Raw genomic sequence first — 13,220 nt, 5'->3', positions numbered from 1 at the left:
TCTCACCGGGTCACAAGTCGGACCGGCCCGGGAGGTCGGACCGGACTGACCTGGATGACATCAAAAATATATATATATATATATATATATATATATATATATATATATATATATATATATATATATATATATATAGGATCAGGATTATGAGAGAACCTTTTTGAAATTGAGAACTATGAGAACCATTTTGGACCATAAAAAAACCCAAAAATAAAAAAAATTTATAAAATAAAAAAAAACACAAAAATAAAAAAAGTATAAAAACCAAAATTCTTATTTTTTCATCCCGGTTTCATAAAAAAAACTCGGTTTAGCTAAATTATACACATATGTATAATATATACATATATGTATATTTACATGTTTTTTTGTACACATGTGTATAATTTAAGATAAATGATACTGTACATATGTGTATATTACGTAACTAAAGATCATATAAAATTATACGTATGTGTATAATACGACGTCTTTTTTTATTTTTTTTGAATTTTTTTTTATTTTTTTTATTGAAATCGTAATGAAATATAAGAATTTCGGTTTTTTTACTTTTTAAAAATTTTTATTATTTTTTGTTTTATGATTTTCTTAAATATTTTTTTAAATTTATTTTTAGTGGTCCAAAATGGTTCTCAAAGTTCTCAATTTGCAAAGGGTTCTCTTTACACTAATGCATATTACGTACATTACGTATGCGAATCCAATTTTTCACGAATCGATCCAAGAAATCACATTCAAACATCTCGGAATCGTCAATACGTATCCAATCAATCATTTGTTTACCGAAAAAAACAGTTTTGGATGGTTAATCAATCAATTTTTCACTTTTTTCACGAAGATCGTTTTTTAGCATTTGATGAGCGTTTTCTGAGCGTTATAGGTTTTTGCCTTTAAGGGTCCCGCGTACATACCGTACGTTAAGACATTAGCATACAATAGTAACTTGTCTAAGAAAATGTAGATGCAAGATGTAAATTTGATCCATTGGGGTTAAATATAACCCTAATCATCATGTATTTAGTAACGTGGGTCAAATTGTTTTGTTTTTTTATGGAAATGGATGAAGACATGAAGTTACTTTGGTATTTCGACTATCCAAATGCTTTAATTGGATTTTATAATTGCAGAAACTATGATGGAATGAATATATATATATTTTGTATACATATAAATAAAGAAGAATAACCAGTTCATTTATAATTGATATAGTGTTTACTGCTTTCTAATTATATATGATTTAAGTTTCAACGTTATAGACATCATTAGATGTTGGTTGGTTGGTTGGTTGGTTGGTTTGTGGCTTTTTCTTAAGACTTTTATCTCGCCAAATGCCTAGGTTCAAATCTCGGCATTCTTTTTTAGTTAATAAAAAGAGGAATTACCGGTTCGGCCGGCGGTTCACCGGTTTCGGTCAATTCTTTTTTAGTTAATAAAAAGAGGAATTACCGGTTCGGCCGGCGGTTCACCGGTTCCGGTCAATTCTTTTTTAGTTAATAAAAAGAGGAATTACCGGTTCGGCCGGCGGTTCACCGGTTCCGGTCAATTCGTTTTTAGTTGGCACGGTACCAACGAAAAGAGGATCGGCTAGTAGTTGGAACGGAGAGCTCGGGCAGCAGAACAGAGGAATAGGACAGAGGCCCGGGCAGAAGAGGTAAACGGATGGGTCCCAAGCTTGCACGGTGAAAGAGGAATTACCGGTTCGGCCGGCGGTTCACCGGTTCCGGTCGAACCGTGAACCAGCAAACCCATAGTTAATAAAAAGAGGAATTACCGGTTCGGCCGGCGGTTCACCGGTTCCGGTCGAACCGTGAACCAGCAAACCCAGCCCGTTTATTAGAAAACGGTTATATGGTGTGAACCGAACCGGGTTAATTACCGGGTCCCGATCGGACCGGTTCGGGTTTCAAAACACTTATTAGATCAATCAAACAAACGAACACGAGATATTTGGAATGACAACCCGCAACTTTTTTCATATAGTCAAACGAACTTAACAAACTTACAAGGAGAAGAGACTTGGTAAAACATTAACCTACCCTATTTATAAATTTACTTAACTTGTTTTTTCCAAGACAATTACTAAACTTTTTTTTCAAGCAAAACATTTCCTAAACCTACTACACTTCAATTAATTAATATAAATAAATAAACTATAATAAAACTTAACAAACTAAACCCTTAACTTTTGGAAATGATAATCTTAAAAAAATAAAAAATAGAAAGAGCTAAATTTTATCCACATAACAAAACCAAGCCGAAAACCATATTCTAGAATTCGGTTTCAGTCGAGTAAAAAATTATCCAAATAACAAAAGTCCACACACACTGGCCGAGTTGCACAACTTAGGCAGAGAATATTCAAAACTCACTTGAAGCCCATGTGGCCCAAATCTTTTTCTTATCCTTGTTTTTCTTTCATAATATTTGTTTGTTTGAAAGATTGTTAAAATAAGTTGATTAATATTAATCATCAACTTACTAAGTATCACTCAGAACGAGTATTCGGATGAAAGGTGAACCTATTCGAATGGAAGGCGGAGTTGAAAAGGCTTGCAGTATCGGATGCTCTATACCAAGAGAAGAGTTCTCGAGGAGATTGAATGGTGCTCGTTATGAAGAGGTTCAGGAGGGTCAGTTAAGCATATTCTAATAACATGTTATGTAGCTTCGCTTATATGGCAGTTCTTTGGTCGTTGGTGCAAGATCCCACCGATCTATGCTTTTGATGTAAAGGACTTGCTAAAATTGCATTCGAACATAATCATGTGTCCGGACATGAAGGCAAAAGAAGAGCTATCCAAACAATTATCTTAGCAGCATGTTGGTGTCTTTGGAAGAAAATGAATGAATCCTTTTAACAACATAAGGGTGTCAATAAATGGTGGGATTAGATTGGAAGATGTGAGTTTCCTTTTCAATTTAAAAAATATGTGATGGGTGCATGTTGTAATCGGGATTTGGGAGTAATGATGATGTACTATGTGACTAGGTATTTGTTAGTTGTTAGCTTTAATGAAATTAGCCTTTAAAAAAAGAAAGAAAAAAAACATAGAACGAGTATTCACAATAGTATCGTTATGATTTAATTAATAACAAATCAATTTTAATAGTTTAGGGTGTTATAAAAAGGAAATTAAATAGAAATTTAAAAAAGATTGTTATCTTGTGGGGTAGGAATAATATAGGAGTAAAGTGGAGACAAATTGGCACATTTCATGTGAGGTTTTCTATTAATTAAAGTAGAAAGGTATTAGTGGTCAAATTATCGGCAAATAATTGCAACTTATTTAATCAATACTAATTAGCCATGGTACGATTGCGAATTTAAATATGTACAAGTGATGTTATTTAATGGGCAACCCTTTTTTTCTCAACACGAAAATAACGTTTGAATAAATGAATAATCTATTAACAATTTTCATTAAAGATACTATTGTGAGAAAATTACTGTTTGCTTTCATGTAGTTTCAGAGCAAAGTCACAATAAGTCCCTGAAAGAAATTTTGAACTGGTTGAGTCCCTGTGGTTTTAAAAATAAACCATTTGAGTCCCTGACGTTACTTAACTCTGTTAGCCTAAGGGGTAGATTCAACATTTTACTTTTTATATATATATATATATATATATATATATATATATATATATATATATATATATATATATATATATATATACACACCGTCACTCTGTACCTTGAGTTTCTTTCACCTTTTAGCAAAAATAAATGAACTAGACTAATTTTTTTAACAAAAATAAACAAACCGAACCACCTTTTTAACAAAAATTAACGAACCAAACTGCTTTTAAACAAAAATAAACAAACCAAATTATTTTTTTATCAAACTAAACGAACCGAACCACTTTGTTTAACAAGAACTTTAGTTCATTTCATTTAACAAAAATAAACGAATCCAATTACATTCTAACAAAACAAAAAAAAAGCGAATCAAACTTATTTTTCAACAAAAATAAACAAATTAAACAACTTATTTTAACAAAATTAAACTATCCGAACTAAATTTTTTTGACAAAAATAAAACTAACCGAACTACTTTTTTAACAAAAATAAATAAACCGAAATACCTTTTTAATAAAAATAAACAAAACAAACTACTTTTTTTACTAAGCTAAGCGAACTGAACAATTCTCTTTAACAAAAACAAACGTATCGAACTACTTTAAAAAAACGAACCAAACTCAATTTTAACGAAAAAATCGAACTACTTTTTTTTAACAAAAATAAATGAACCAAACTTTTTTTAAATGAAATTAATCTAACCGAACTTATTTTTATCAAAAACATCATCGTAACTTGTGCTAAGGTGAAGTTCGATTCGATTACTTATTTTGGAAGTAGTTATATTCGTTTAGTTTAGTAAAAAAGTAGTTCGTTTATTTTTGTTAAAAAGGTAGTTCGGTCATTTGTTTTTGTTAAAAAAATAGTTAGGTTCGTTTATTTTTGTTAAACAGTAGTTCGGTTCGTTTATTTTTGTTGAAAAATAGTTCGGTTCGTATTTTTGTTAAAAAAAAGTTTGGTTTGTTTATTTTTTTTTAAAAAATTAGTTTTGTTCATTCTTTTTATTAAAAATAAGTTTGGTTTTTTTTTACTGTTAAGAAAAAGTTCTGTTCATTTTTTTGGTTGATTATGGTTTGGTTGGTTGATTATGGCTTGATTATTATAGCTTGGTGGTTAAAATTTAATTTGGAGATAATATTTGAGCATGGACTAAAACTGAGCAATTAGTTAATCACAATGACTCATACGGATCATAAAAAGGGTAAACTAGTAATTCCACATTTTTAATTAATGGAAGGAACTCAAATGGTTTATTTTCAAAAACACAGGGACTCAACCTGTTCAAATTTTCCTTCAGGGACTCATTATGTCTCCGTCTTGAAATCACAGGGAAACAAACAGTAACTTTCTCTACTAATTTTTACAATTTTATGCAACGCATTATTTTTCTTCGTTAGCTTTTATTATTAATATATAATATTTGTTGTGTAAATACAAATACACTATTTGTTTTGTAAATACAAATACACTGTTACGGATGTTTTACTGTACTTCTTTATATACATTTCTTTAAATTTTATCATGATTTAGGTTGTAGACTTGTATCCAACATAAAACATAATACTTATAATATTTAATCTAATCCCATTTAGTCCTCTCTTGTATGCGAGAAATCTTGGGACTTGGAATATATATTCAAAAAGGGGAAGGGGTATTTATGGGTATTACCCATGCATTGGTCAATCATGAACTGTCATATCATTTTTACCCTTAATTACTCACAAACCACAAACTTACTGGCAACACCTACCCACAAACACCCTAGAACTTTATTAATTCTTTTTAATTATTCAATGGTCAATAATGAATCAATGTTGTGTGTCAAATCTTTGCCATGAAATGAAGCCATACACCTTACCCACATGGGATGGGGTGGTGTTGCAATGTGATTTGAAAACCATACACTCTACCCATATAGGTGTCCCGTCCTCTCCAATATAAAGTTTAATTCTACGACGGTGATTTAAGTTTCTTTAATTCTAAAAGGATTAAAACCAACACTATTTTAACTCTTTTTTAATATCAAATTTTGTTTCACATAAAATTCTCTAACCTTGTATTTGCAAGGGCTTGAACCTACCACCTTCATTTTAGAAAGCTTGGATATAGAGGTGGCAATCTTGACCCAAATATTTTCAAATGAGTCAATTTGAGTTGTTTTAAAAGTTAAATGAGTTAGTTTGGGTAAAAGGTTTTAAATAAATTGGTCAAAATGAGTCATTTGAAATTTCATCCTTTTATTTTCAGGTCAAAATGGGTCAACAAGTTCAAAGAAATGGGTCGATGTGGGTTAGTGTCCTAAGAAAATGTGACAGGTTTCGGATCGGAACGGGTTTTCGTACAAGACAGGTTTCGGCACGAAACGGGTTTCAGATCGGAACAGGTTCGGTTCAGGTTTCAAGTCAACACGAGTTTTCACCCGTGACGTGTTGGGTTTTGGTATCTTTTGTTTCTTTCTAGTCGATTCCGGACTCGTTTTTGTTCGTTTTTTCAGTTTTGTTTTTGTTCGGTTTGAATTCTTTTAGTTTCGTTTTGATTGATTTCTTCGATTGATGTGGTCAGATTTTGGCTTTTTGTTTCTTTGTTTCATTTTCGTCGATTCTTTCGATTTCGGTTCGATTCTAGATGGTTTTTTTTTCTTTTCTTTTTTTTTTATGGAACGAGGAAAACATATGAAACATTTTAGTGTTTTTACTTTTTTTGTTTATGATTTAAATTTTGAGTTATAATTTTTTTATTATTATTTTTTGAATATTTTTTTGAGGGTTTTTATCTTAATAGAAACCCCTCAAAAAAAATAATTAAAAAAATTATAACTTCAAATATAAGTAATAAAATGAAAAATTTAAAAAAACTAAAATGTTTCCGCCGTTATTCACGTTAACAAAAAAAAAACACACACACACCCGGTTCGACCCTAACCTATTTTGACCCAAACCAAAACAACCCTTTTTTTAATTGACTCGTTTTGACCCAAACTCATTTTGACCCATGACTCATTTCAACCCATGACTCGTTCGACCCAACCCAACCCATTTGCCACCTCTAGTTGGATAACATACCACTAGACCATTAGATTATGTGTTTTACACCCAATATTTAACTACCAATCAACAAACATAGAGAATAAAAATATTAATTATATAATTAGCTATAATGCTAAGACTCTTTGTTGTGAGCTAACTATGGGACGCCATAGAATTGTCACGTGGGCAGTTTAACGCCCAAACACCACGCTGCTTCAAACAACGCCAAAAGAGCAATTTTCCCAAAAAGGCTAAATCATGTGGGGTCCACCTCAATGGACCTATCTCTCTTTATTTTATATATAACTAGTTTTTGACCCGGCATAATAGCATGCACAAGCGTAACCGTTGGTAACCGTTTTTGATAACTGTAGTTAAATCGGTTCGGTTTGCTTTAATAATTTTGGAATGCATATAAAAAAACTAAAACAATGCCTTAACATTAAAGGCTGCAATTACTAATCAAACTGACCAAACAGTTAGGCTTTGATTTGTCTAATCATTAAAGGGTTTCAACATCATACATCCAAATCTATACTTAGATCAATACACATTATTCATGATCACATAATCACTTTCAAATAAAACGTCAGATAAACATATATTTTGACATCTGGAGTCAACTCAGTTACTTACCATATACCTCAAGAGTCGTCTTTAATTAGCACCTTAACTCGGATTCTCCTTCAAATTATTCACAAAAGTTTCCACTAAAAACAATTGCAAAAAACTTCTCTCATATGAATTAATATGTTGTAATCAAAGTGTATATTGAAAAGTGATTTGTTGTTGATACTTACAGTGGTGACACATAGAGCCCAGAAGCGGGTAGGTTCTTGTATAAAGTAGTAAAGAAAATACCCATTCCATAGAAGACTTGTATGACTTGAAGGTGATTATTACTTTTGTGCTGAAATAACCATATGCAACAATGACATGTTCAGGACATACTTTCATGTAGTTAGAAATTTACAATTAAAATCAAATGTTACGATATCCAAATTCATGTCAACCAGATTTTTCTTTTTTGGTCAGTTTGACCATAAAAGTCAACTTTAGCCAAAAATTAATTTTAATCAGATAAATCTGACTTCATACTTTTCGTGCATCCACGTTTAGCTAATTACATACATTGACGTTACGCAAAACTTAACAGCGGTAGCCGGCTACAACTTCGGTTGTGCCTCCTTGTCGAAAATGTAACTTTAAATTAGGTGAAATAAACAATTCTAATTTGGATACATGATAGTCAATTAAATTCTAACTGCAAGTCCATTGATTCATAAGTCTGTAAAAATAAATCCTAACTGCAAGTCCATTAATTCATAAATCTGTAAATTAGTTTAATCAATATAAGGCCAAACAAAAGTTGGGTCTTTATGTGAATCAATGTATCTAACAACGCACACATTTGGCAAAAACAATGATCTTTATGGTTTGCCAGCACGTGGGGTGACATCTGCACTACCCGTCCACATTTGGTAAATCAATGATTTTTTTAATGGTTTGTGCATTCAGTACATATTTTAATTTTGGCCCTTCCCAAGCAACCCGTTTTGCCATCTCTTTATTAGTATGAGCTACTAAAAGGAACTCATTACCAGCACTACCCAATGTAATTAAAATTTCTAATTAAAAGTATTCGCACTACCCGATGTAAATAAGGCATCTGCACTACCCGATGGAATTAAAAATTCTAATTAAAAGTATCCGCACTACATGATGAAAATAAGGTATCTGCACAACCTAACGTAAGAAACCTTCAATTGGAACTTGGTCTTCCACATCTTCCAATACTCCACATGGCATAACACCAAATTTGAGTTTAAACGGGTAAAAAATGGGTCTATTACAATCATAATTAAGTTCAAACGGATGCATACCTTGTGTTCTGAAACATATCTGATTTCGTATTTTGGGAGAATGTTTTGAGGAGCCTTTTATATCATGCACAACACTGTTAAAAAAGACATCAATTGACATTAGTGTATAGTACCTTGAAAGAGACATAATTTCACAACACTTACATTTGTTTTCAGATGAACAACTTTTAATATGTTCAATGTCAACATTAGTATATATTCAAACAATTAAAAATGTTCTTTTTAAGTCCATACGAAAGGCCCATTGTTTCTCCTGTATGGGGTGTTCATCAGTTTCTTTTTTAACTTTTTCAGTTCTGTTTTTAATTGTTCAAATTTGTTCGGTTTTGGTTTTATCTATGTAAAACTGAGGAATGAACGTTGCTACAATGCCATTATCTAAATCCATAGTAAAGCTAGGGTTTTAAACCCGAAATTATGAAAGATTGCTAAACGATTTGAAGGCTGACACCAACAAAGTCAACTAACTGGATGCAACTACACTTATTGCCGATACACAATCCATATCCATCCATCGCACTGTAATAATTGGATAGGTTCGATCTATGGTCATTGTGGCCTCCTATAAAGATCTACTAAATTCATCGAGTTGTAGAGAATTGCTGAATCTGCCTTGGCCTTTCTGCCTATAGTCTAAGGAACCGGTTCCAACAACCATAATACACTTCCAGGTTGTCTAAAAATAACATAAATCAAGACTTATCTACCAGGATTACAAAGATAGTTCCTTATGATGTTACTGTTAGTATTACACATAACTTAACTAAAACAAATATTATATTATAAGCATATATCTTAGCAGCGAGGATCGCAGCCCAAATTCGAAAACCATACCAAAATCAAATGCTAAGAGTAACCAACTAACCTCGGTCCATTAGCGTGCAAGTGGCGAAAAAACCCAACAATTACTCCTAGGCATGTTAGTGAAGCTCACTTATGATGTCTTTAGAACCTAAAAAGAAACAAAACTCCCAAGAAAAGTTGGTAGAAACCTAATTAGCAATGATATTAAAATAGTTATGGTCCAAAGTTAACAATTTGAAACCACTCACTTGAAATTTTTTGTTTTTGAGATACAGTTTGCTCTTATTAGCCTGGTAACATAGAAGATACGACATCAATTAGTGAACTATTATGTGTCTTAAACCATGTAAGTGCATAGTTTTCTTTTCTGATTTCATATTTGGAAACCAACACATGACGCATTAGTGTATATAACTCAAATCATCAACTTTGTAGATATACCTAAAGTAATGTTTAACACCTTGTTTCGGCTTATCATGCCAAATTGAATGAAATAAATTAAGCCCCTAATTTCAAACTCCTACGACGTTGGAAAGAGTTTCAAGTACCACAGTGAAGAAATCAAAACCCTGAACGTCCAAAATCAAGGAAATCAAAAACAATTAGTGTGACATACCTGATTGCTTTAAACCCTGAAGCAAATTGAAGCTGAAAATGATGATCAGAATCGAACAAGAATTGAAGACTGAAGATGATGAACGGTGAGCTTTTCGAATGGAGTGAGGCAAGATTGATCTGTTGGGATAAAGGGAGAGACGATTGATGCGTGGCAACCCAATAACTGTACACGTATTCGCCGCAAATTAGCAGGCTAAACGAATCAACAACCCCAACAAGTACAGAAAACAAAATAAAACAAAGAAACAAAAGAGGCAAATTTTTTACAATGAAAAATTAACAAAGTTTAATTTTAGTATGTTGATGTGCTATGTTTTACCTGAAAGAATAAAGTTATGTTGATGTCTTTTATCACCTTGGCTAGCGAGAAATCTTGGCCATTGAATATAGTTTCGTTCCTTATTTAGTGAAGATCTTTTGCTCCTATATTTTCGTCTAGTGAAACCCATGACCCGCTTTTTTACTATAAAACTGTTTCTTAATTATAAATAATATCTTTTTTCAAAAAAATAATCGGATATTAAATTTTAGTATATTCTTATTTTATAAGATTTTCATATCAAATATTTGATGAGATTAATTTTTAATATATTAAGTTGTTATAATCCGTTTAAGGACTATTTGGGTTTGGTGAGACCCATACTCGTGAATTCGTGTCAAATGCATGAGAAGTCTTTATTTACAACTAAAACAATCTGGTGATTTGAGAGAATTTAGGGATGTTTCGTTTATATATATATTTAAGATAATTAAGGAGGTATAAATAAGGAATCCAACCCCCCACCCCCCACCACTATTGTATATTTTCCAGCAATAATCTACCGAAAGAGTTGGCAACAGGGACCAAAACGAAAGGTATGAATCATGTTTTCCTCAACTTTGTTTATGTCTCGATATTTTTTTTTGTTATTAGTATTAATTTTTTATGGTTTGAAATGGTTAATGGTAATATTTTTTGTGTTTAAACGGAACCAAAAGAGAAACTTCATCTTCATCAGCTCAATCAGTAAATTTTTCAATCTCCTCTAAATATAAATCATTAAATTTTTTAAAATTATAAATTTCCTTATCAATCAGTAGATTATAAGCTAAATATTTTTTTATGGTACAAATCAAGGGTTTAATATGGGAAAGCTACCATCACGGTTTTTTGGTTATAAATTCGGTCAAGCCATTTACCATAATTACTTACCTAAAAATTTGAATTGTTTATTATTGGGAAAACTACAATCATGGTTTCTTTTTTTTTCTAACGCCTCAATCGTGGTTTCTTAGTTGTTTAAATAATTATAGAGATTGAATTCTATTAAATCTATACATACAATTAAAGCAAGCAATAATTTCCACTTGTTAAGATCTAGGGCATCCACATCATTGCCACCTAGATGCCACATAGACTATTGCTTAAAATACCATCCGACCCATTTTAGGTTATTTTCTCGCGGGTCTTGGATATCCATTTAACCCATTAACCCGGAACTTCAAATACTCTATTTTAGTTTAATTTCGTCTGCTGCCACTATTAAGAAACCCTAATCGCCGCTCTAATCCTATTATTTCCGGTTATTCTTTCCGATTGAAGGTAAACTTTTATAAATTAATTTCCGGCAACCATATTATTTTTTCCGGTTATTCTTTCTTCTAACATTTTTATGTTTATTCTCATTGTTAACTGATTTTATTAAAATAAAATCAGTTTAGGTTGTAAATCATAAACGGGTATTCTGTTTATATATGGACGCTTTACGTTATTCCGGTAAGTATTTCCGTTAAGTTATTTTCTGTTATGTCGTATACCTATAACAATTGTTGGTTTACATTATTTCAAGTTATTTACATGTTTAATTTGCAGAAGATTTCATTTTAGTTTGTTCATCAAATTCTTATATTCCATTATTACGTTTTTCCGATTAGAATTTCCTGTAAGTTTTTTCTTATATACGGAAAATGTATATCAATATTAATATTTTTATTTATTATTTCAGGTAACATTATTCGGTAACATTTTCCGGTAAAATTTTCCGGTGAGTGTCACGGCTTATACAATCTTTTTTCCGGCTTATACACTCATTATTTCAGGTTATTAATTATTAATATTGTTTTTTATTATTTCAAGTATTTACCGACTCATATAATTTAATTTAACGGAATGATTATGAATTTATAGTATGTATAGATTTTAATTTTAATTTTAATTTTAATTTTAATGTTGATGTATATTTTAGTTTGTTAATTGCTAATATTCATGTATATTGCTAATATTCATGTACATATTTTATTTGAATTATTAATTGTTAATATTAATGTATAGATGTATAGATTTGGAGACTATATTTTTTTTCTTGCGTGTTTTAATCTCATTATCGGAGATCCGAAATAAAATATTAATTATCTAATTAATACTATTTATTTTGTTTGACTTTCCTTATTGTTTTAAATAACTTTATAACCATAAATATTGTAATTTAATTATCCCATTAAAACATTTTATATTCTTTGACTTTCCTTAATTTATAAACAAACCAATGTTAAAGTTAATTTGAATTATTTCTAAGTAATTATTTTGTAGTCAACGTGAATAATAAATAATTATTTTTATAATAACAAGAAATAATTAAAATGTTATATTATTAGTTCAAATATTAAAGTTTAAACGTTAATATTAAAGTAAATAACTTAATAAGGAAGTATGTAAATCATTATATTTAAATACATTAAATTAATTACTTCTTCGTAATTAAGGTAATCCATATATATTTAATATTAAATTTGAATTAAATTCTAAAAATAAGTATCTATATCTTTTTGGTATATGTTGACTAAAATAAATTAAAACCTATTATTCTTATAATTATTATTGGTATAAGTTATTTTGAAAAAAATTTATTAGATGAATTAAGGTAATTACTTTGAATATTAAATTTAAATATACTAAAATAATTACTTCTTAGTACTTTTTTGTACAAATTACAAATTACAAATATTAAATTTAAAACGTTATTATTAAATTAATAAGTAAATTTAGAAATGTCGTTTGAAAATAATTAAATATGTAAATAATAGGCTTATTATGGTAAGTTGTTTGAAATTATTAAATTTAGTTCGCAAAATAAGTATCCATATATTTTTAGTATATGTTGAATAAAATAATTAAATAACTATTATTCTTATATTTATTTTTTATATAAGTTAATTTGTTTATTCAGATCATAAATTTGGTACACGTTAATTTTAAAAACGTATATTAAAAACCATATTGATATAATTATGTCATCTAATAATTTATATAAAAAAAGTTATTAAAAACCGATT

The 13,220-nt window shown here is 30.1% G+C and overlaps 1 long non-coding RNA gene across 1 annotated transcript; it reads right to left on the bottom strand.

Moving 5' to 3' along the window:
- Positions 1–7,087: 7,087 nt before the first annotated feature.
- Positions 7,088–9,444, bottom strand: LOC143552510 (uncharacterized). Its single transcript, XR_013138669.1, has 3 exons — positions 9,352–9,444; positions 8,487–8,560; positions 7,088–7,513 (listed from the first exon to the last, which is right to left on the bottom strand). It is a non-coding gene; the product is annotated as an uncharacterized LOC143552510 (long non-coding RNA).
- Between the last annotated feature and the right edge of the window lie 3,776 nt (positions 9,445–13,220).

This window comes from Bidens hawaiensis, unplaced genomic scaffold (assembly GCF_021521415.1).
Source record: "Bidens hawaiensis isolate Kalapana, Puna unplaced genomic scaffold, B.hawaiensis_p1.1 tig00016939_1, whole genome shotgun sequence".
Classification (NCBI taxonomy): domain Eukaryota; kingdom Viridiplantae; phylum Streptophyta; class Magnoliopsida; order Asterales; family Asteraceae; genus Bidens; species Bidens hawaiensis.
This window is presented reverse-complemented; position numbering and strand designations above follow the sequence as displayed.